The sequence below is a fragment of the Oryctolagus cuniculus genome, chromosome 6 (genome assembly GCF_051225735.1).
Source record: "Oryctolagus cuniculus isolate XC-2025 breed Fujian yellow rabbit chromosome 6, ASM5122573v1, whole genome shotgun sequence".
NCBI lineage: Eukaryota > Metazoa > Chordata > Mammalia > Lagomorpha > Leporidae > Oryctolagus > Oryctolagus cuniculus.
The window spans coordinates 55,557,905-55,580,981 of record NC_142872.1 but is presented as its reverse complement, the minus strand read 5'-3'; the positions used below and the strand labels follow the sequence as shown (position 1 = coordinate 55,580,981).

General features: G+C 39.0%; 1 protein-coding gene across 10 annotated transcripts in view; it reads right to left on the bottom strand.

Moving 5' to 3' along the window:
• TENM2 (teneurin transmembrane protein 2) overlaps positions 1–23,077 on the bottom strand; it is a 1,297,938-nt gene that overhangs the window by 896,520 nt on the left and 378,341 nt on the right. The window lies entirely within an intron of this gene.

The following is a 23,077-nucleotide window of genomic DNA, read 5'->3' as shown; positions in this document are numbered from 1 at the left end:
ATGAACAATAATCAGATGAAAAGATGCTCAACTTCTATTGTATAAATTGTAAAAGTCACAAAATTGTTAAAACTATTGAAATATGTAATTCCTAACAATTTGTCTGGCAAAGACTTAAGAGTTTGACAATACACTGTATTTGCAGCAAAACTGTTACACATGTGCATTTCTCTGAGTTTTTTCCTATTTGTTTTAATTTTACTTCCCACTAAGAGAACATGCAGTATTTGTCTTTCTCTGGCTGATTTCCCTTAACATGATGCCCTCCAGTTCCAACCATTTTGCTACAAATTTTCTATAGCTGAATATCATTCCATTGTGGATATGTGTGTGTATATCAGATTTTTCTTTATTCAGTCACCTGATGATGGACACTTTACTGATATCATATCTTGGCTATTGTGAACAATGCTGCAATAAACATGGTGGAGCATGTATTCATTGTATAATGAATTCATGTCTTTTGAGTATATACTCAGTACTGGGACTGGTGGTTTGTGTTACAGGATCTATTTCTAGTTTTTAAAGAAATTTCTGTTTTATTTTTCACAGTGGCCACACTAATATTCCCACCAACGGTGATTTTAAGAGCTCTCCTTTCTCTACATTCTTGCCAACATTTGTTACTTTGCCTTTAGGATAACAGCCACTCTGATGAGGATGACATGAAATCTCATTTTGGTTTTGATCTGCATTTCCTTGCTGGCTAGTGTTTATTCATATATTTATTGGACATTTGTATTTTTTAGGATTTATTTATTTACTTGAAAGTAAGAGTTAGAGAGAGAGAGAAAAGCAAGGATAGAGAGATCATTCATCAGTCTCCAAATGGCAGCAATGGCTAGGGCTGGGCCAGGATGAAGCCAGGAACCAGGAGCTTCATCTGGGTATCCCACATGGGTGGCAGGGCTTCAAACACTTGGACCATCTTCCACTTCTTTCCCAGGCCATTAGCAGGGAGCTAGATCGGAAGTGGAGCAGAGGGGACTTGAATGGCACCCACATGGGATGCTGGCATCGCAGGAGATGGTTTTACGGGCTATGCCGCAATACTGGCCCTTGTATTTTTTTTTTAATAACTCTCTACTCAGGCCCTTTGCCCATTTCTTAACGGGATTTGTTGTTTTGTTATTCAGGTTTTTGAGCTGCTGATATATTCTGCGTATTAATTCTTTGTTAAGGTAAGGAGCTTGCAAATATTTTCTCCCATTCTGTCAGATGTTTCTTTACTCACTGTATTAACTGTTTGCTGTGCAGAAGCTTCTGGTTTGATATAATCCTACTTGTCCAGTTTGTTTTTATTGCCTGGGCTTTTGGGGTCTTATCAAAAAAGTTATCACTTACACCAATGTCTTCAAGTGTTTTTCTCATGTTTTCTTTAGAAATTTCATAGTTTCTAGTCTCATATTTAGGCCTTTGATCTATCTCAAGATAATTTTTCTACATGATGAAAAAAGGGATCTAATTTAATTCTTCTATAAATGTATTGTAAAGACTCCAATATATGTGATCTTTTAATTTAATTTTTCCATAAGCTTTTTTTTTCATTTGAAAGGTAGAGTTACAGAGAGGGAAAGGCAGAGGCAGAGGCAGAGGCAGACAGAAACAGAGATCTTTCATTTGCTGTTTCACTCCACATATGGCTGCAATGGCCAGAGCTGGGCAAGACTGAAACCATGAGCCAGGAGCTTCATCCAGCTCTCTCAAGTGGGTGCAGCTGCCCAACCACATGGGCCATCTTCAGTTGCCTTCCCAAGCAATTAGCAGGGAGCTGGATTGGAAATGGGACATCTGGGATTTGAACTGGTTGCCCATGTGGGATGCTCGTACTGCAAGCAGTCACTTAACCTGCTACACCACAGCTCTTGCCCCTCCATAAATTTTTTAATGTTCCCTTGTATAGACTTTTTTTTTAAAGATTTATTTTATTTATTTGAAAGTCAGAGTTACACAGAGAGAGGAAAGGCAGAGAAAGAGAAAAAGAGAGAGAGAGAGAGATCTTTCATCTGATGGTTCACTCCTCAGATGTAATGGCCAGAGATGAGCCAGTCCAAAGCCAGGAGCCAGGAGCCTCTTCCAGGTCTCCCACGTGGGTACAGGGGCCCAAGGACTTGGGCCATCTTCTACTGTTTTCCCAGGCCATAGCAGAGAGCTAGATCAGAAGGTGAGCAGCCGGGACTAGAACCGGTGCCCGTATGGGATGCCGGTGCTTCAGGCCAGGGCTTTAATCCACTGTGCCATAGCGCCGGCCACCTTGTATAGTTTTTCTAATACTCTATTTCACAAGGTACTTGGAATTTTCATTTAAATTGTCAAAAGTTTCTAACACTCTCCTTGGAATATATTTAAGATCTGTAACAATACCCTTCCTTTCATTCCTGATTTACAGAATTAGTGCAATTTTTTCTTAACCATTCCTGGTGGGGGTTTATATATATTTTTTTTCATAAAACCAACTTTTCTTTAGTTATTGCTTATTTTCTATTTATCTCATTTTTTATCTTGTGCTGGTATTTATTTTTAATCTCTATTTACTGTGTAATTTGTTTGCTCATCTTTTTCCAGGTTTTTGAGAAATACACACCACTGATTTAAAATAACTATTTTTAAATGAATATTTAAATCTACAATATCTCCTTTTCCCACATACCCCAAATTTAGGTAATTTGCACATTCCTAATCTTTTATTTTCCAATTTTAAAAAATTCCTCAGATACTCCTTTGACCTGTGAATTTGTAATTTTGTTTGCAAATATCTAGGACTTGTCTAGATTTCTGATTGTTAAAGATTCATAAATAAAGTACTTGAGAGACAGAGAATAAACTCTAGGATTTTGAGCTCAAAATTAATTGAGACATTTTATAACCAAGCATATGTTATAAATTGTGGAATGCTCCTTTGAAAAACAGTATGATTCTGATTTTCTGGATTTTTTGTGTGTAGTGTCTTATGAATGTACACTGGGGAACTTACAGTATTGCTTACATTCTTTATACCAGTATTAAAACTTTTGGCCCAGATGTTCTATCAGTTACTGGAAAGAGAATTAAATCTGCAATTAGCTGGTTTTTGTTTCATGTTTCCCCTTTACTTTTGTCATAGCTTCTTGTTCATGCACTTCCCAGCTCCATCCAATAAAACCTCTGTTACTAGGCACTAACACTTTGCTGTCTCCAGGCTGAAATGATTCTTTTATCAATTTCAAATATTCATCTTTTCTCTGGTATACTTGTAGGTTTTTTTTTTAAATAGAATCATTACCACTTCTCTCTCAGTAATTTTTTTGAAGGATTTATTTTATTTATTTGAAAGGCAGAGCTACAGAGAGAGACAGAGAGACAGAGACAGAGACAGAGACAGAGAGGTATTTCCCATCTGCTGGTTCACCCTCCGAATGGCCACAATGACTGGGGATAGACCAGGCCAAAGCCAGGAACTGGCAGCTTCTTCCAGGTTTCCCACATGGGTGCAGGGGCCCAAGGACTTGGGCTATCCTCTGTTGCTTTCCTGGCACATTAACAGGAAGCTGGATGGGAAGTGAGGCAGCCAGGACTCAAAACAGCACCCATATGGGATGCCAATGCTGCAGGCAGCAGCTTAACCTACTATCTCACCATGCCAGCCCCATTCAGGGTCTTGAATTCTATTTTCCACAATACAAAATATTGATATTTTTATAAACAATAAACATATTATAAATTCATTTTCATGTGTTTACTCCCAACATTTCTGCTTATTTTTATTTAAAGCATGTTTCTTATACATAGCATATAGTTAGAACTTGCTATTTAAATAACTTGACAATTTCTATCTTTTCATAGGTATGAGCTTATTTACATTTAATGTAATTACTGATATGGTTAGATTTAGGTTTTTAATTTTATTATGTTTTTCCAGTTTTTCTTTTCTTTTTCTCTTTGTACTCTCTCTCCTACCTTATCATGGGCTAATAACTTTAAAAAATGTCCATTTTAAATTTCATTATGCACTTTCCAGATATCGCATCACATATTTTGGGTGGTGTCCTTGGAATTACAATATGTCTGTTATATCAGTCTGTTTAGATTTCTGATATTCCTTGATATATGCTGTGCTTTAAATTTCTATGAACTCATGATTTATTTTAAAGTTATTCAGCCATGAATCTTATAAATATCTATTCATTTTCATATTCTTTATATATTCACTAATTAAACCAAATAGCTGTCATGCTGTCCTTTTCTCTCACGGTCTTTATTATATTTTAATGCCTTTTTAATTTTGACAATTCACACTTTATTTATAAAATTTCTATTGCTTTGCACATTTCAATTTTTTGATTGCACATAGTTAGTTGCCATTATATATCTGACAAATTCTAATGTTTTATGACTTTAACATTCAAAATCAATTGTTTATTGATTTGCTCACTTGTGATCATGAAGGTTTGTTTTCTTGTGTGCTTAATTATATTTACTTACAGCTCATATTTATTTAATTCTCAAAAATCACAAGGGCCCACATGGAGGATATTTGTATTTGTTTTTTTTCCAGGCCATGTGGTACAATTAAGCACTTCTCTTCAGGTTTATTGGCTAACTGTGGGAATGTCAGTTTGACGTCCTTCTCCTTGCTCCAGGCCAAAGGGCCAATTTTTCATTTGTAATGTTGATAGTAGCTTTTTTTTTTTTTTTTTTTTGGACAGGCAGAGTTAGACAGTGAGAGAGAGACAGAGAGAAAGGTCTTCCTTCTGTTGGTTCACCCCCGAAATGGCCGTCACTGTGCCAATCTGAAGCCAGAAGCCAGGTACTCCCTCCTGGTCTCCCATGCAGGTACAGGGCCAAAGGACTTGGGCCATCCTCCACTGCCTTCCCCAGCCACAGCAGAGAGCTGGACTGGAAGAGGAGCAACCAGGACAGAACCGGCGCCCCAACCGGGACTAGAACCCAGGGTGCCTGCGCCACAGGCGGAGGATTAGCCTAGTGAGCCAGGGCGCCAGCCAAGCCTTTTTTTTTTTTTTTTTTTTTTTAAGATTTTAATTATTCATTTTGAGAGGCACAGTTACAGACAGTGAGAGGAAGAGACAGAGAAAAAGATCTTCCTTCCACTGGTTCACTCCCCAGATGGCTGCAATGGCCGGAACTGAGCCGACGCAAAGCCAGGAGCCAGGAGCCAGGAGCCAGGAGCCAGGAGCCAGGAGCTTCTTCCCAGTCTTCCACGTGTGTGCAGGGGCCCAAGGAACGGGGCCATCTTCTACTGCTATCCCAGGCCATAGCAGAGAGCTGGATCGGAAGGTGAGCATCCGGGACGAGAACCGGCACCCACATGGGATATCAGCACCACAGGCAGAGGATTAACCTACTGTGCCACAGTGCCAGCCCCCAGCCCTTTCTATCAGGGAAAAATCCCTTGCAACTCAATGCTCAGATTTCTGACTTTAGTTCATTTTAATTTCACTGATTTATTTTTAAGGTGCTTGGAGAACTGATTATTCCAAAAATTAGTCTATTGTTGCTTTAATCAAGTTATTTAATAGTACTATGCTTCAATTCTGTCACTTACAAAATAGAGTAATAGTAATACTTATCCCATGTGGTTGTTGTGTTATACTAACACATTAACAACAGTACAGAAAAAATATGAAATCAATAAATACTAGCTATTATTACTATCTTGATAAAGTAATCTAGTAAAGTAACTAGTAAGTATAAAATACAAAATAATCAACAATGAAATTTTAAAATTTATTCTCCCACAATATAAATATAAAGCAGTTTGAACTGAGCTGAACATACTTAGATATATTTCATGTTTATTCCCTTCAGTAATATAATATCCCACTTTCTTAGAATAATACAACGAATATTTATTACATCAGTAGAGAAGCTGCCAACACCAACTGAAATTTTGACAACAGCACCTGCATGACACCTGCATGCAAAGCCCTTATCAAGGTCCTGTTTCCACCATGTGCTTATTGTTTTCAAAACATTTTGACTTTCCTATCAGTGAAGGATTATTCTAGAACTTAAGAGTTACTTAACTCTTCAACAGTCTGACATCTGGCAAGATGGCCCAAGCACAGTCACCAAATAAAGATATATGTAGCAAACATTATGCCTCAGGAACTGACCAGGCACTGTAAAGTGACTGCAGATATTTGGGAGAAATATTAATTATCTATTCTTGTTTTTAAAAACAGTTTCTTTCTCTCAGTTGGCTTTTCATCAATCATTGTTAGGAGTCAGATGTTAACCTTCAAGTGTGTTAGGCATCCAGCCACTGTGCTTCTAGAAGAACAGTTTCCAAGTGCCTGTTAGCATCCATTAAGCAGGGAGAGAATAATTGAAACTGAATCAAGACTTTTCCTTTTCTTCCTCTCCTACCTTGCTTCCTGTGTTCTGAACACATGTTATAGGTAACAAATACATGTAAAGCCTTAATTACATTTAACATCTGGCAGCTGTTGACTTACAGAGTCGTTGAGTCACACACAAGTAAAAAATGAGCTCAGGGATAGAAGGCAGAAGCTGGATGAATAGGGTAAAAATATGAGTATATTCTACATCATCATAGCTGAACCACTACTCCATCAGCACTGTTCTATCCATGGTATAAGTGATACTATAACTAATCAGGTTCAACAATGCTAAGGACTAATTCTCCACTAAAGTACATAGCTTGCAATGTGGTTAGAGCCATAAACCAAAGTACCTTATCACCATTACCATCTACACATGATGGATATATTCACTTGCAACGGAGATGGCAGCATCATAGGACTTCAGCACATCTTGAGGTGTCAACTGATAACTAAAAAAAGGTTTTCACACTATCCACTCAATACTTAGTGACATGTTAAGTAATTCTGTATGCCTATTGCTTATAATAAGATACTTTTGGAAGAAATAAGTCTTCCTGAGGAAGGAGAAAATAACAATCACATACCTTTAACAATGGCCACCCTTTGCCACACAGCAGAAATATTATGAAGAGTGAATTATTAAAAATACTAGTCCTTATCCGGCTCCCCACCCAGGAGACAGCGGATTGAGACATCACCCCATGCCAGTGAAGATTACCTCGCCCCATGTCAGCAGGAAGTAGCTCTAAAGACAGATCATTGTCCCTCTACCCCTCCTGGACTTTTTGGGCTAACGTAATCCCATGCAACTCCTGCTACATAAAAAACAAAGCGGGGAATGTTAGTAAAATGGCACAGTCTTAACTATGGTACAATTTACAACCCAGTCACCATCCTAGGCTCTAGCCCCTGCTGTCATTGCTGGAAGCCAGGTGGCCACAGGGCCCAACCACTGGTGTCAGCCCTACCCCCATCCTAATGGGATTCGCTGCTCCTACTTCCCTGCCCACCCCCTCTCCCCAGCAAAGTTTTAAAAGGACCTGTTCCTGAACATGTGGCTCTTTTTCTCTCCATCTCTTGATCTCTTTGTCTCTCTGTCTCTCTCTGTCTCTTGATCTCTCTCTGGATTTCTCTCTTTTACTCTCCTTCTCTCTCTTTTACTCTGCTTCTCTCTCTTTTTCCTTCTTCTCCCCTTCCCTCTAGTCTGTTGCATTTCCCCCAATAAACTCTTTCCCTTAAAAAAAAAAAAAAAAAGCCCTTGTCCCAATAGGCAATGATTTTAAATTTCAATGTTCATGTTATCTAAACACAATAAGAAATATAATGACTGCTATATGCTGCCTATAGATCATATATAATAGCAAACTATTTGTAGATACCTATATATTATCAATTAGGATTGAAGAAATATATACCAAATTCTTATAACAACTACCTCTGGAAATAGAGGGAAAAGAATGTAATCAGGGAAAAATAATATGAGATAAATCTGACAAAATATGGACTATGTCAAACATGGAGATTTTCAAAAAGTTCATAGAAATGTAGTGAAAAAGGAAGCTTTAGTAGAAAAACTTTGAAATTCATGCATGATTCAATCATAATGCAGATTTTCCATGAATTTTTTGAAAATTTCCCTCAAAAGAGTATTACTTGCTCTTTTTCATATACGTTTCTCTGGTTTCAAGTTTATATTAGAAATTAACTTTAAAAATTTAATAATAAAAGCCTTGGAGCTATCTATCTCTAACCCATAATTTAAAACAGGTATAATGGGCCGGCGCCGTGGCTCACTAGGCTAATCCTCCACCTTGCAGCGCCGGCACACCGGGTTCTAGTCCCGGTTGGGGGGCCGGATTCTGTCCCGGTTGCCCCTCTTCCAGGCCAGCTCTCTGCTGTGGCCAGGGAGTGCAGTGGAGGATGGCCCAAGTCCTTGAGCCCTGCACCCCATGGGAGACCAGGAGAAGTACCTGGCTCCTGCCATCGGATCAGTGCGGTGTGCTGGTTGCAGCGCACCGGCTGTGGCGGCCATTGGAGGGTGAATCAACGGCAAAGGAAGACCTTTCTCTCTGTCTCTCTCTCTCACTGTCCACTCCTGCCTGTCAAAAAAAAAAAAAAAAAAAAACAGGTATAATGTCATAATTTTTCTATTGCTACATATCACCCAGTATTTTCATGTGCATATAATGAAATGATCTACATAGACATACCTCCAAGTTCATGTCTTTGGAAGTTCCAGTAAATCAGGAACATTATGAAACAAAAATACACAAAACTAAGTCATTATGACTGATATACTGCCAGATAGGGCATGCTCACTTTCCATTAGGCAAGAGAATACATATTTGTATGGTTAAGAATACTTCAGAAGCAATTAATCCAAAGTCTGAATTGCTACTAAACTACTTAAGGTCTAATTGCATTCAATTTAGTTAATTTTCAACTCTTGTTCTTTGCTTTTCTCACCTATAAAGTTGAGTAATATATATATATATGCTTTTATGCACATAGATAAAAAAATTTACCTATATCCATCAGATACTTAACATAGAGAATATAGCACTCAATCAAAATTTTTAGAAATAGAAAATAAGAGTCAAAAAAGTAACAGCAGAACAGTGATAAAGATTTTTATGCCCTCATTCCTGTAATCAACATTCATTGGTAAAACACATGGCTATCTCATTACTTCACAAGATGAATGAGTGATACCAACAGCAGAAAGACAGTGGAATAGACACATAATGCATGAGAAGAGATGCAAACCTACAAGAAATGGGCTTAGGGCCATTTAAACCAAGGTCAAGTCCCCTACTTAGGCATATTTGCATTCAGGTTACCAATACTTGTCAGAGCTTACTAAGTTTTAAGCCTTACTTTAATGGCTTGTGATCTATCAATAAATAAAAGAGATCAAGATGTTCACATCTACAGTTTTTATTTTAGCCAGGGTAGTTAGATGATAAACAGTTAACAAAATGATGTATGTAATATCTTAAAAGGTGATAAAAGCTATGAAAAGAAGAAAGAAAAAGTAAAGTGTAAAGCCACTTGTGAATATTTTGAGTAATGCGATCCAGGAAAGCTCAATGAAAATGTGATATTTAAGCAAAGACTTAAAGAAATGGAGGGAGTTAGCCTTTCTAATACCTGAGGCGAGGAAAACATCAGTACAGAGTCCCAGAGAGAACATGCTTGGCATGTTTTAGGAAAAGCAAGAAGGACTCTGTGGACAGAATACTGTTAGCAATGGTACAAACATAAGAGAAGTCATCTGAGAATTAAGAAGAAAGCCGAATCCTCTGGGCTTTAAGTTGATTTTAAGACACTGATTTTTACTCAGAGTGAAATGGAGAGCCATTGCGTTGTTCTGGGGAAAAGGACTACAACATCTCATCTCCATTTTTAAAAAGAGCATTCTGACTATTGTGTTAGAATATTGGGGGCAGGAGAAATATTAAGATCACTTAGAAAGCATTTATGAAAGATGGTTACCACTCATTCAATGGGAGCAGAGAAATGGTGGGCAGGTAGGATTAGCTAGTAGGGCATATCAAAAAGAGTTGGAAGCAACATCAATATTTTGGAATCAAGCTTGAAGTGGGAGTTGTCATCTATTGAGGTGGAGAAAATTACAAGAAGAACAGGTGTAGAGAGGGAAAGTGTACCTAAGTAGCACGCAGATTTGAGTGCAGATTTGAGTCTTAGGCATGTTGAGTTTGTATCATGTATTTCACATACAAAGAATGACCTGACTAGATAGATGAACATACAAGAGATGAGCCATAAAAGAGAATCGATATGGGAATCATTAGCAGAGTTCATATTTACTGTTTTGAAACTAGATAAGGTCATCTGTTTGGAATAACTGTAGACAGAAAATAATATCAAGGCAGAGTACTGGGTCACTTTCACCTAAGAAGTTCGGAGTAATGAGAAGTAAGCAGTAAAGGAGTATGAAAAGAACAATCAGTGCAGAAGCAGTAAAGCCACCTTATACAGTAGTACAAATCACAGCGGACAATGTATCAAGAAGGTGGCCATCATTAATTGTTCCAAATGTTCCTACAGACATTTAAGCCGAGAACAGAGAATTGACAATTTCAATGTGATAACATATTCATCACTGGTGAGTTTGTAGGAGCAATTATGTGGTGGGGTATATAGGGTAATGTGATTGGAGGTATCATCAGAAACTAGTGAGAGGAGTCAGAGGCAGTGAGGTAGACAACTGTTCTGAGATTCGCTTTAAAGAGTAGTAAAACATGCGGCAGTGACTGGTGGAGGAGGCATATGATCGAAGTTCATAAAAATAATAGCATGTTCACATGCTGACAGGGCTCAAAGGATAGTTCAATTAGGGGAGAGAGGTGGGAGAACTCGGGACCAAGCTTCAGGAGACCAGTGTGACTGTGAGCTTGTGCACACGTGAGAGTTTCACACAGGGGAAGAGCAGCAACTGCTTATTTACAGTGCTAGGCAGGGAGGCATGGCACCTGGGTATAGGTGCTAGCAGTGTGTAGATGAGAGATGTGGTTTGGGAATTTGTTTCTGATTAAGGATGTGGAGCAGGTGCCAGGGATTTAGGAGAGCAGAGAAAATGGAGTATGACATCTAGAAAAAGTCAGAAAGTAGTTTAGCACAACTGCAGAGCAGAATTAAGGGACCACATGAAATTTAATAAACTTCAGAAACTTGTGGGAACAAACTTTATTTTTTTTAATTGTGCATGCCTAACACTGAATTCATCATTTACTAGTCCTATCATGAGTCACATGAAAAAAGTTAAATTATTCTGAGTATGTTGAATTTTAAAAAATGAAGCAGGGACCCTTTGTTGTACAGTGGGTAAAGCTGCTGACTGCAATGCCAGCATCCCACATGGGATGTGGTTCCTGTCCTGGCTGTTCCACTTCTGATCCAGCTCCCTGCTAATGGCCTGGGAAAACAGTGGAAGATGGCCCAAGTACTTGACCCCTGCCACCCACAAGAGAGACCCCCTAATATAGTTCCTGGATCCTGGCTTTGGCCTGGCCCAGCGCTGGCCACTGGAGCCGTCTGGGGAGTGAACCAGCAGATGGAAGCTCGCTTTCTCTCTCTCTGACTCTCCCTCTTTCTCTATAACCATGACTTCCAAAATAAATATTTTTTTAAAATGGAGCAATACTAAATACAATGCAAAAACAATGCATTTTCAAAAGATGGCTCTTATGTCAGGGCAAAAACTGAAAACACTGAGGGGTATGTTATATGTGAACAATGTTACTTCCAAACTGTAAGTTCTAAGTATAAATTCCAAGTCCACAGTAATTAATCTGGATTATGTCACAAACTTCTACCTTCCATCAGATAAAGGCAACACATTTTAGACAAGATATCTTTACCCTGAAGCATGAAAATTCACACTTTAGGTCTTTCATTGAACAAAACCACACATACACACACACACACACACACACACACGTTTCAACAGAGCTTTCTTCCCACGGTCATACATCCACTTAGCACACTCTGCACAATAATAGAGGGCTGAGAATACTTTAATGTGATGATAAAAATCTTTAATTTCTCCTAAAATCAGAAAAAAATAAAATCTTAGGTTTTCAAGAATATGTTAATATATACTGGTAATAGATTTGTCTGTATTCCAATACAACTGCAAAATATAATTTCAAGTTTTTGCAGAGGAAGGGGCTGAGAAAAGCCTAAAGTGTGTGATGTCTACAAAAGACACAATGCAGTTCGCTTCCTCCATGAAATTCTGACACTCAAAGAAGGCCAAAATCACTACAAATAAAACACCAACCTTCTCAATCTTGAAAAGGCATCTGCACGGTGTTCTAACATTGTTACCATCCCAGAATGCAAAAATAACACGAGCTCCCTCAACTACATGCAATGCTCTGGCCATTTGCCTTTTTCAGAAGCACGGGGGACAGCGTCTGGTCTCTGTTCTCAGGTGTTCTGGCAAGGTGTGCCCAATGCTAATATCATTCTGCCTCTTCTAATTAGTGGAACAACTGTTTAGTCATTACCGGCTACTTCCTTGGCCCTTCCTCATCTTCCCAAAATATCTCCCGGAATGCAGGGGCTTTGCTGTCCCTGACTATTGGTATTTAGAGAGGACGTTCATCAAAAATTCTTTTCAAAGCATATTGCCTTAGGAATCAACACCCTCTGTGGAAAGCGGGAAGAATTTCCTCCCTAGAGCAGCGGAGAAATGGGTGATTCCAGGGCTGCACGGAAGTCACAATGAAGTCACTCCTCCAACAGAGCTGAAGACTGAGACACATCTTTCCTGCCTCTCTTCCTCATCCCCTTTTAAAAAAAAAAAAAAATCAGAGGTCACTGCTGGTAGACTGCTTCTTTCTTAACACACCGCCTTTTCCCAGCAAAACCGGCACATCCCTAGAAGGTGATAGTCCTATGCAGAGATGTTTCACTCGGCTGAGGTTTTTCAGGAGTGTTATGAAAATCATGTACACTTTGTGGCCCTGTGTGAGCCTTCATCTGAAGAGAAATGTCTCGCTTACAAAGATAGCTCTGCTCTCAAAGTGCACACAGGCCTTGTTTGCGCCCTCCTTGCACCTGAGCACAACACTGGGGACACTGCTGTATCCCAGGCACAAGTCTGATATTCCTATGTCACAGGGTAAGAGCCTCATTAATTCTTGTGCCCTCATTTCAGGTTGGTTAGGGATCAAAAGCAGATTATTATTTCAAACACTCACTTCTTGCTTCAATTTCCTCTCAGAATTGGCTCCAAATCACTTTCTCTTCTGTGCCCTGTGTTCAATCTCCATTGGGGTAAGATAATCAAAGGAGCCTATCTGTGGATATCATCAGGACACACCCCACAAAGGTATTGGGGGACTTTCCTACACCAGCCTTTATCCTCTCTGTGCTTCAGTCTCCCCAAGAACAGCTGCCATTCTGCTGCACACTCTCAGGGCACCCCTGGCTCCTATCATACTGATTAGTTCAGTTTGGTCTACACCCAGACCAAAAGGTATCCTAAGAACCAACCAGGGACACACAGATGGAAAAGCTTTGGGGGAATCTCACAGGCTAATAGGGAAGACGAACATAAAAATGTACAATCACACTATCACTTTCACATCTTAATCCTGATACTCCTATTTTCTATTCCACCGGACACTGGCAGGTGTGAGAAGGAAGACACAGCGGAGAGTAAATGTCTTCCTGTTCCCTAGATACTAAGGGTAGTGCCATGGGTTAAGCTACCACTTGCAGTGTTGGAATTCTCTATGAGAGCAGTGGTTCAAATCCCAGCTTCTCCCTTTCTGATCTGTCTTCCTGCTAATGCACCTGGGAAGGCAGCAGGTGATGGCCCAAGAATTTGGGGAAATGCAAATGGAGTTCCTGGCTCCTGGCTTTGGCCCAGCTCAGTCCTAGTTGTTGCAGGATTATCTCTCTAACTCTTTCCCTCCCTCCCTCTCTCTCCCTATCACTCTTCCAAATATATAAATAAATCTCAAAAAAAAAAAAAAAAAAAAGAAAGAAAGAAAAGAAAAGAAAACCAGATTCTGCCCGGCAATCATGCAACCTTGGGAAAACCCCTTCATTCCTTGACTCTCCAGGTTCTTCTACTAACAAGAGGATGGAATGAGAAGAGTTGTCATCATTCATTCATTCATTCGATACACATTTACAGTTTATTATGTATTGATTGTGTGCTACGCATTAAGACTGGGTTATAAACTCTTTACCTGCAAAAGCTCATAATTTTTCAGCAAAATTCTGATGAAGGCATGACTCTCAAAAGAAAGAAATCACATTCCCAAGGCCACATAAAGAGTAGGTAGAGAGGACTCAATTTAAACATTTCTTTTTTTGATTTCAAAGTCAGTACGCTCTCTCACAAGCTATGCTTTCTAGTTGGGTGTAAAGACCTTCCACTTTAAACTTCTGAGATTATGTATTTCTGGTGAGAGAGTAGGCGCCCAGCCATTTTTCCCAATTAGGGTCCTGGAAGATGGGCCGAGGGGAAGGGGAGACACGGAAGGGGAGCCCCAGGGAGAATGTACAGTAAAAGGGCAACAGGATTGTGTGCCTTTTGCAAAGGAACAGCTCCCAACTGTTCAAATCCATGAAAGAATTTATAGATGATCAAAGTAAATTAGGTTTATTTCTTTAAACATAATTTTTTTGCTATAAATGAGAAATGAGCACATGGGATACAATGTAAAGAAGTAGAGAACTGGGTGTCCCTTAGTCTCAATAGGTAATCATTACAGGCCTCTGACACTGCTTGACAGCTTTCCCTTACTCCCTCCCACACACACATAGACCAGGTTCTCCTTGGTGTTTCTGACCAATCACCACCTTGGATGTGGGGTAGTAAGGCCTTCACAGACATGGTCTAATTTAATACTCAACAAAGACACACAGAGACATATACCAGTCCCATTTGTCATGAATTTGTGTTTTATTTTATTTTATGCTTCCCCCTTCCTCATCTTCCCTAAATTTCCCTTGTGTCTTATTTATCTAAAAATATGCATGAAGTCCAAATATGCATTTTTTAAAAAATCTAAATCAGCTTTTATTTAGTGCTTCTGTCTCCAATCATTTGAAAAATACACTCTTAAAAAAAGGAATTTAAAAACCAAAAATCTTATGTAATTCACTGCTATCATGTGGTTCAATGGAATGAACCCAAAACCTCAGTCCACCTCAGAAGCCATGAATGTGGGTTTTTCTTTCTCTGCACCTTAACAGGGTTTATTTCAAGGAAGAAATTATATGTCCCCTCCCCCACTCCTACCCTCACACATCACAGAGCCAAGTTCCCTGGGTTACACCAACTGCAAAATGTTCAGCACCATTTATCCCTTTTTTATAGTTCATATAAAGACATGGCTCCAAGACTTCGAATAACAAAAAATTTATTTATGTATTTATTTTTGCATGGCATGCGCTGATGAGGCAGCCTGCTCCGCAAGTATTTCACAGATTAGACGCATGAGGATGGTTTCGGGCAAGCCTCCCTCATGTTTCTGCGCATTGGCTGATAAACACTTCAAAGTAAACTGCTCATAAATATGAAATGAAAAGCCGAGGAGTCGTTATGCGCAGCTTTGAGATACAAATCTCTTTATTCCCTTCTGAAGTGGGGTTTGATTGACATAATGAGTCATAGATCCTGTCCAGGGACACACTGCCTTTTCCCCTTTTTCTCTGGAGACAGTGAGACTTTAAAGAAATCCACTTCAGAACTTGGTGATAGACAGCTTACTTGAAAAAATAATAAAGTTGAATCCTATATTAAATAACTTATTTTGCATTAATGCCGACTTTGACAACCATGACATATGTCAGAGTTTGACTATACATCCTCACAAAGACATTATTAGCTAAAACTCTAAGTAAAAGATTGCCCAAAAAGACAAAAATAAAAAAGGTGCCATCATTTCTTTTCTCATATGTATTGTTGCTGTGTAGATCTTTGTCTGGAAAGAGAAAAATCACTACTTAAATTAATTCAGAGCAGAAACCTGAAATCCTGTAAGCCAAAGGCTACAGGGAGTAACACAGGGGATGAGGGAATAATTATTATGGAAAATTCTTTTTATAAATAAATGTCTTCCATAAAGGAAAGGATCACACGGCAGAACTTTCCATGAAAGATAGGTTGAAGAACAATTGAAAGCGGAGATTCAATTTGTTCTCACTCAAAAGTTTTTAATAATTATCTGCTTGCCTGAAAAAGATAAAAATTTCAACAAGGTCTCACAGTTTTCCATGAAATCATATTTTAAAAATTCAGATAAATTACAGAAGCTAGGCCGTTAATATAAAAGAGCCAAGTTAGCAAGTGTCAAGGGCAAAGGAGCAGGGAGGCCTGCGGAAAAAAGGAACAGAGCACGAGCTCACTCCGAAAAGGCAGCTGTGCCTCCGCTTCAGTGCATTTCCGCCAATCCAGAGGGCTGACCTTTGTTGCTGGCGTTGCCATTTTTGTAGAAGAGCCTAAAATTCAGATTTTATGATATCTTTACCTATTTATACATGGCAGCAGAAAGGCATGATTTCTTAAAGTGTAGTTCAAATAGAATAGGGTTTTGAGCTGCCAGTCTTGTTTCTGCTCCAGATTTCCTGCAATGATCATTTAAATATATTTTTAACAAGTAAAAGGGAACAAAGATCTTAAATCTGAGAATGTGGAGAGAGGAAGGGGCTCTAAAATTGTCTACTGTGGTGACCTTAACATTTTTCCTGAATCCCCATGGATTCTACAGCGGGTCTGCCATGAATGAGAAGGAGTCGAGAGTGGTCCTGCCTCCAATGCCCTTCAACCACAACAGTTCTGCTTTTCTATTTCAGTCATTACAATGGGCCAGAATACATCTGAGCACAGCTAATGAGTACTACTATCTCATTTAAAAGCAAGGAAACTAAATTATTCATCATGTCCTCCCTCCAAGACCTCATTAGCCCCAGGTCCAAGAATCCATTAAGTTTCAGGTTCAGATGTCCTTTAATCTGCTGGGAGATCAGGACTGAGTGTCAAAGAAAATCAACAGGCTACCAACAATCATTGTTTTCCCTTCTAGGGCATGGAATTGTCACTACAACTGGCTGTCCAGCAAGGAAACACCACTCTCCATTCCTACTACCTCTAGATAAGGCCACATATCCAGTTCTTTACCAATCGAGTGGGGCAGTAACGATGTGGGTCATTTAAAAAGCAGAGGTGAGGCCGATGCTGTGGCACAGCGGCTTAAAGCCCTGGCCTGAAGCACTGGCATCCCAATGAGTGCCAGTTCTAGTCCTGGCTGTTCCACTTCTGATCCAGCTGGCCTGGGAAAGCAGTGGAAGATGGCCCAAGTCCTTGGGCCCCTCCACCCGTGTGGGAGACCTGGGAGAGGCTCCAGATTCCTGGCTCCTGGCTTCAGATCGGCACAGCTTCGGCCACTCCAGCCATCTGGAGAGTAAACCAGTGGATGGAAGACCTCTCTGTCTCTACCTCTCTCTGTAACTCTGTCTTTCAAATAAATAAAATAAATCTTAAAAAAAAAATAAAAAGCAGAGGTGAAAAATCAAATGCACCTTCTCCATGTTCTCTTTCCTTCATGGTGCAGAAGACACCAGCAATGATGAATTCAAGATGGTGGGGTCCACAGAGAAAAGAAGCCTTGTTCCTGAATCACCACTGGAGGAGATGAAGATGTTTGCTGGCATCAATGATTTTACACTTCAGAGGAGTAAGAAATTAAATTTAACTGTGGCCCATTCTTTATATACATGCTGGTTTCCTGAACCAGCATCTAAATTTACCCATAATAATGTAGTCAATATTGAACTGTTTACAGTTGTCTTTTATAGGAAAGGGACAAAATTAAATGATCCAAAAGATAAAATATTGATTTCCTATTGTGAACTTGCTCATGCCAATAACTACCATCTATTTAGACCCATTTAGTACCAAATAACTGATAACTAGGAAAAATTAATTGACTCAATGAAAGAAATGAAAATGTTCAATAGAACAGGAACTCAAAATCAAATTTTGGCAACTCCAAGAAAGTTCTCACTGCTCTACTCTATGTTCTGCTGCAATGTCATGGATTGGTAACTGAGCTTTTATTAAAATTCTCACTAGCCCAACTTCATATAATTCAGCATTACTTTGACATGTTAGATTTCTGATTATTTGTACTAAAAATTTTAAAAAAAACAGCTAGCTATGAATAATCGTTGTCCAGCTAGGATCTTTTCAAAAAAACTTTTATTTAAGGTATGCAAATTTAATGTTTTTCCTAGATACAGATTCAGGAATGTAGTGATACTTCCCACCTACCCATACTCCCACCCTTCTTTCTCCTCCCTCTCCTATTCCCATTCTTATTTTTTATAGAGATCTATTTTCAGCTAGTTTTATAGGCACAAGATAAACCCTACACTAAGTATTCAAATATTTCACCTGAAGAATTAGCTGCTCAAGATGTAATATTATAACATTGTCTTTCAATATGAGCAATATTTTCCTTCAATGCAGAAAGTTTTTATGTTATTTTCATACATATGAGAAAAGATATGATGGCATAAATTTTTAATATGAAAGAAAACAACTATTACATAAGCTAGCATCAGAAAAGTGTCAGCTGTCAAACCCTAACACAACCACCAGACAGAGAGCGAGGAGGGGAGGGAAGGGAGGGGAGTGAGAGAGAAAGAAAGAGGGGGAGAGAGAGAGAGGGAGGCTATACATACAGATTTCAAGAAGTTCACAGAAAAATAGAATTAAAATACAAGTTTATTTTGATATAAAAATTTAAAAGCCATGCATAGCAGGATTCTTCAAAGAGTTTAAGGAAAAATACATATTCTGAAAAAATTATGCATGGATTTCAAAAATTTTTTGCATTAAAATAAGTTTATCTCCTAATACCATTTTCCACAAACCTTTTGAAGTTCCCTCCTATGTAGAAATACCAATGATAAGGGAATTGAGAAAGGATATATATACATATATATATATATGATCTATGAATAATCTCCAACTTCTATTAAGATCCACAACTGGCTCATTTTCCAACTAGGAGAGATTGTGCGGCACAGCGCAAAGGGAGTTTGGAATCACACTAAACAAAGTTCACATTTTGCAGCTCCTTAGCCCTGGGATCTTGTGTAAATCTCTGGGTCTCACTGAATCTCAACTTCCTCATTTATAAAATAAGGATGGTAATATCTACCATCGTCAAAAATATTGACGGTAGCCTTATGTCTGGGGAAACTAAACCTAGGCTATTAAATGAACAGCATCAACTATTGCACTGAGAAAGTGAAAGTAAATCAGGCATGACCTAGGTCTGGGGGAGGGAGAAAAGGAGCCTGAGTGATCACTATGAGGCGATGGAGATGTCCTAAAATTGGATTGTGGTGATTGGTGTACATGTCAGAAATTTACTAGAATTCAATCCAATGCATAATGAAGAGGCAATTTGGTGATCTGCACATTATACCTAAACAAAGCTGGTAAAGAACTAAGCTGGTTGCATGGAAGTGTTTCTCTGCACAGATAGGGGAAACACCCAGGAAAAACCAGGCAACAGCAATAAGGTCAACACTGAAGATGTAAAGAATGTGGAATCAACTGGTTGAAGTTAATCTACTTCCTTCCTATCATGAACTAAAATGAGGCAGGTGGGGCTGGTGCTGTGTCACAGATGGTTAAGCTTCTGCTTGCAGCACCAGTGTCCCATATGGGCACCAGTTCCATCCAGTGTTCTGCTAATGGCCTGGGAAAGCAGTGGACGGATGGCCCAAGTGGGAGACCTGGAAGAAGCTCCTGGCTTGGGATTGGCTCAACTCCGGCTGTTGTGGCCATTTGGGGAGTGAACCAGCTGATGGAAGACCTCTCTCTCTGTCTCTCTGTCTGCTTCTCAAATAAATAAATCTTAAAAAGAAAGAAAGGCAGGAAATGTGAGAACACCGAGAAAGCAGTGTCACTGAAACACCATGATGTTTCTTTTGATTCCATCACCAAAGTCCATGGCTAAAGCATTCCTGGAATAATAGGTACTCATTAACTTTGCTTTGAACATCATGAAGGCCCAAGTTCCCCGGGGATTAAAATACTCTATGGCAACCACAGGGAAAAGAGTAGCCTTTCTAAGAATAAATCTATATTGGAATAACTTTCCATCCCAAGGTTTTTTTAATCCTCTAGACTGAAAATAGTTTAATCAAACAGGCTGCAAAAGGATCATGTTTTCACTCTTAGTCTAGAAAGAAACAGCTGTCAGTCACATGGCTGTCCTCCTCCTTCGTCCCTGGAGGACAACCTAAGCAAGCTGTCTCCAGGATAAGCACTCCTCTGAGAATTGCCAGCCCGTCATGGCCTGCAGCTAAAAAGCATCCACTCCACTCACTGCTCTGTTACCCTTTGACTTCCTGCCTTCACTCGCAAATATAAATATAATGCTTAAGTGAATGATTACCACTGTCCCCAAAGAAATTTCAATTAAACACTTGGAATCCTTAGGAATGGCACCTAGGGGGATTCCCAAAAAGAGCTGCAATTTGTTATGTATTATTAAGTCTGGCCTCATGTGGTAAATCTCCTGTTTTCTTTTAATGTTAGCTGGGGCTTTCAAAGAACTGCCTCCCATATAATTTGAACAATCCCTCCCCAAACTCTAAGCCAGACTTACGGAATGGATAGGATTTGGAAAAGCAACCCCTTTGGTCCAGTTTTAAAGGCAGATGGAAACATCCCCTGGCCTCCTCCCAGAATTCTGAGTGACACCACCTTTTCAAGCATCTCAAAAGGAGTGCAGGGGAGGGACTAGCCCATTGTTTCCTGGCAGTTTTCTGTTTAGTATTCACAGTTTTCATCCACTAGGGTACTGTGACATTACATACATGAAAGGTCATTACCAAGGCTCAATGTCCACAAAGAGAAGCACCTAAGTCTGATTTACTTCTCTGTTTTAACACCTACTGCAGTGCTGGGCATATAGACAGGAGACTTTTCATAAATAAATATAAATAGATTAATGAGAGGGATAGAAAGTCATTTGAGAAATTGTTTAAACTTGTCTCTGTAGACCATTAGATTGTTCATTGTGTTCTCAACATCATAACTCTAGCATCTAGTACAGCATCTAGCCAGGATATGATATTTTATTTTAATTCTATTCCCTTGCTAAGAAAAATTATGTATGTCATATGCCAATGAAAAGATGTGCCAATATAAACGGTACTTATTGATAAGAAGCTATTGGGAGATAATTCTCTAGGGGTCTCATGGGTTTCTGCATATCTTATAAAACAGAGAAATGGAGTATCTTTTTGTAATTTTTTTTCTCATAGATGTTTGCATATCAAATAGCCTTAGAGGAGCAGCTTTCCCTCTCTGGAGCAAAGGAGCAGGCATGCTTGCTGCCAGTTATAAAGCACTCAGTTTCCCTAAGCCTAGGACCCTTCTCCTGTAATTCACCCCATTATGCATACAGGTATGACCTGTTCTTCTCTAAGAATTGGGGTTGGGTGTACTGCCACAAATACCCTGGCTACTTCTATAGCTCTGAGTAAGACTTTCCTTTGCCTCTGATCCAGGAGTCTCAGGACTTTTGCTAACATCCATAAAAGTGTGGCATACAGATTACCTCACAAGTGAAGAATTCTCTCTCCCTTCATGGAAGAAGCTACAGCAGCAATTTGTCACTGCACCTCAAAGTAAGAATGGGCCTCAGACAGTATCCATTTTACCCATTTTCTTATCTGTGGCATGAGAGCAAATTTTCATATCTCCAAACATCTAACAAAAAATATTTGTACATTTCAGGTATATTTACTGAATAAATAGTATGTTTATTAATGAAAATAACTATGTAGACTAAATAAAATGGCTCTTTATATTTCTTACTGCCATGTGAAATTAAAGCAACAGTGTGTGTGGATAAAAGCCACCTCATACTGTTAAGGAATTCTGATTGACTGTTACATGTACTTTTCATTGATAGCAAGAAAGTTAACCATAATTTAATAAATGCATTTTGTTTGCTCATCATTTTTGATAGCATTTGGTGCAAGAAAGGAGGAAAGAGGGTGGAAGCCTTCCTTTACTCTTAAATCATCTGTTAACAGATAGGCTAAAATATTTTGTTCCCAAATGACTTTCTCAGGCTAACTCATACCTAGCACGCTTGAGGAAGACTCTTGACCATAGGGCCAAGTCTTTCTGTCCCAGGCCTGATGAAATTCTATGGTATGTTTCCTTGTGTCACACTTACTATTATATGCTTTTAGAAGCAGAAAACTTATTTAGGAACCAGATTTTGGTAAAACTCACGTTATGATCTCTTTTAAGTGATTACTTGCTTTTTGCTCTGTATTACTCCATTGAATTAAATGGTCAGAGGAAATTAGATGATATTCAAAGATAAAAAGAAAAAAGTTTCTTTTCTAAAGCAAAATAAAAATTAAAAAAATAAAATTACTAGGGTTAGTGTGTTGCCAAATAACATTCCCTCCTATGCTGAGATTTTATGATTCATCTCCTTTTGGTTTGTCCAAATATAGTATTTAAAGAAATCAGGAATATTAGCTCCTTTCCAATACTGAGGCCTGTGCCAACTGCATAAAGTATTAAGAAAAATTTTTAAATGTCACTAAAAAAACTTTATTTCTACCAAAAAGCATCATTCATATTAATAGTCTTTTCCAGCATGCATTCTTCCCACTAAAGAAGCAGTGCCAAGTCTTTAAGCTAAATTACAAAGAAAACAATCTAAACAAAATTTCAATAAATCATTTTTATACCAGTTTTCTTTCTTTCTCCTCAATTAATCCTGGACCCCAAACTTTACAAACTTGCTGCATAGATGACAGAAGGTGAGTTGACATACATTTTTGTCTACACTCTTGCCTCCAGCAGTGAAATCTATATGCTTCCTCTTGCTCAGCTATGGGATGCTGGGCAGACACAGCCAGTAAAGCCAGAATGGCAGGAGAGCCGTGCTACACCAGTCGCCCCACATAGGGTGATGTCACAACTCTCCTGGTTCACTGTACCTTGCACACTCACTATCTGTCTCTTTAGCTTACAAGGAAGTTTTAGAGACTCCAAAACCAAAAGAAATGACTCAGATGAATGAGAGTAGGGGTAGGGTCTTTAAGTCCCCTGAAAACTGCTGACAAGGAAGCAGACATCTTCTCTTGGCCTTCAAAGGAAGCTGTGCTTCCTCTCCTGCTTTTTCTATGCA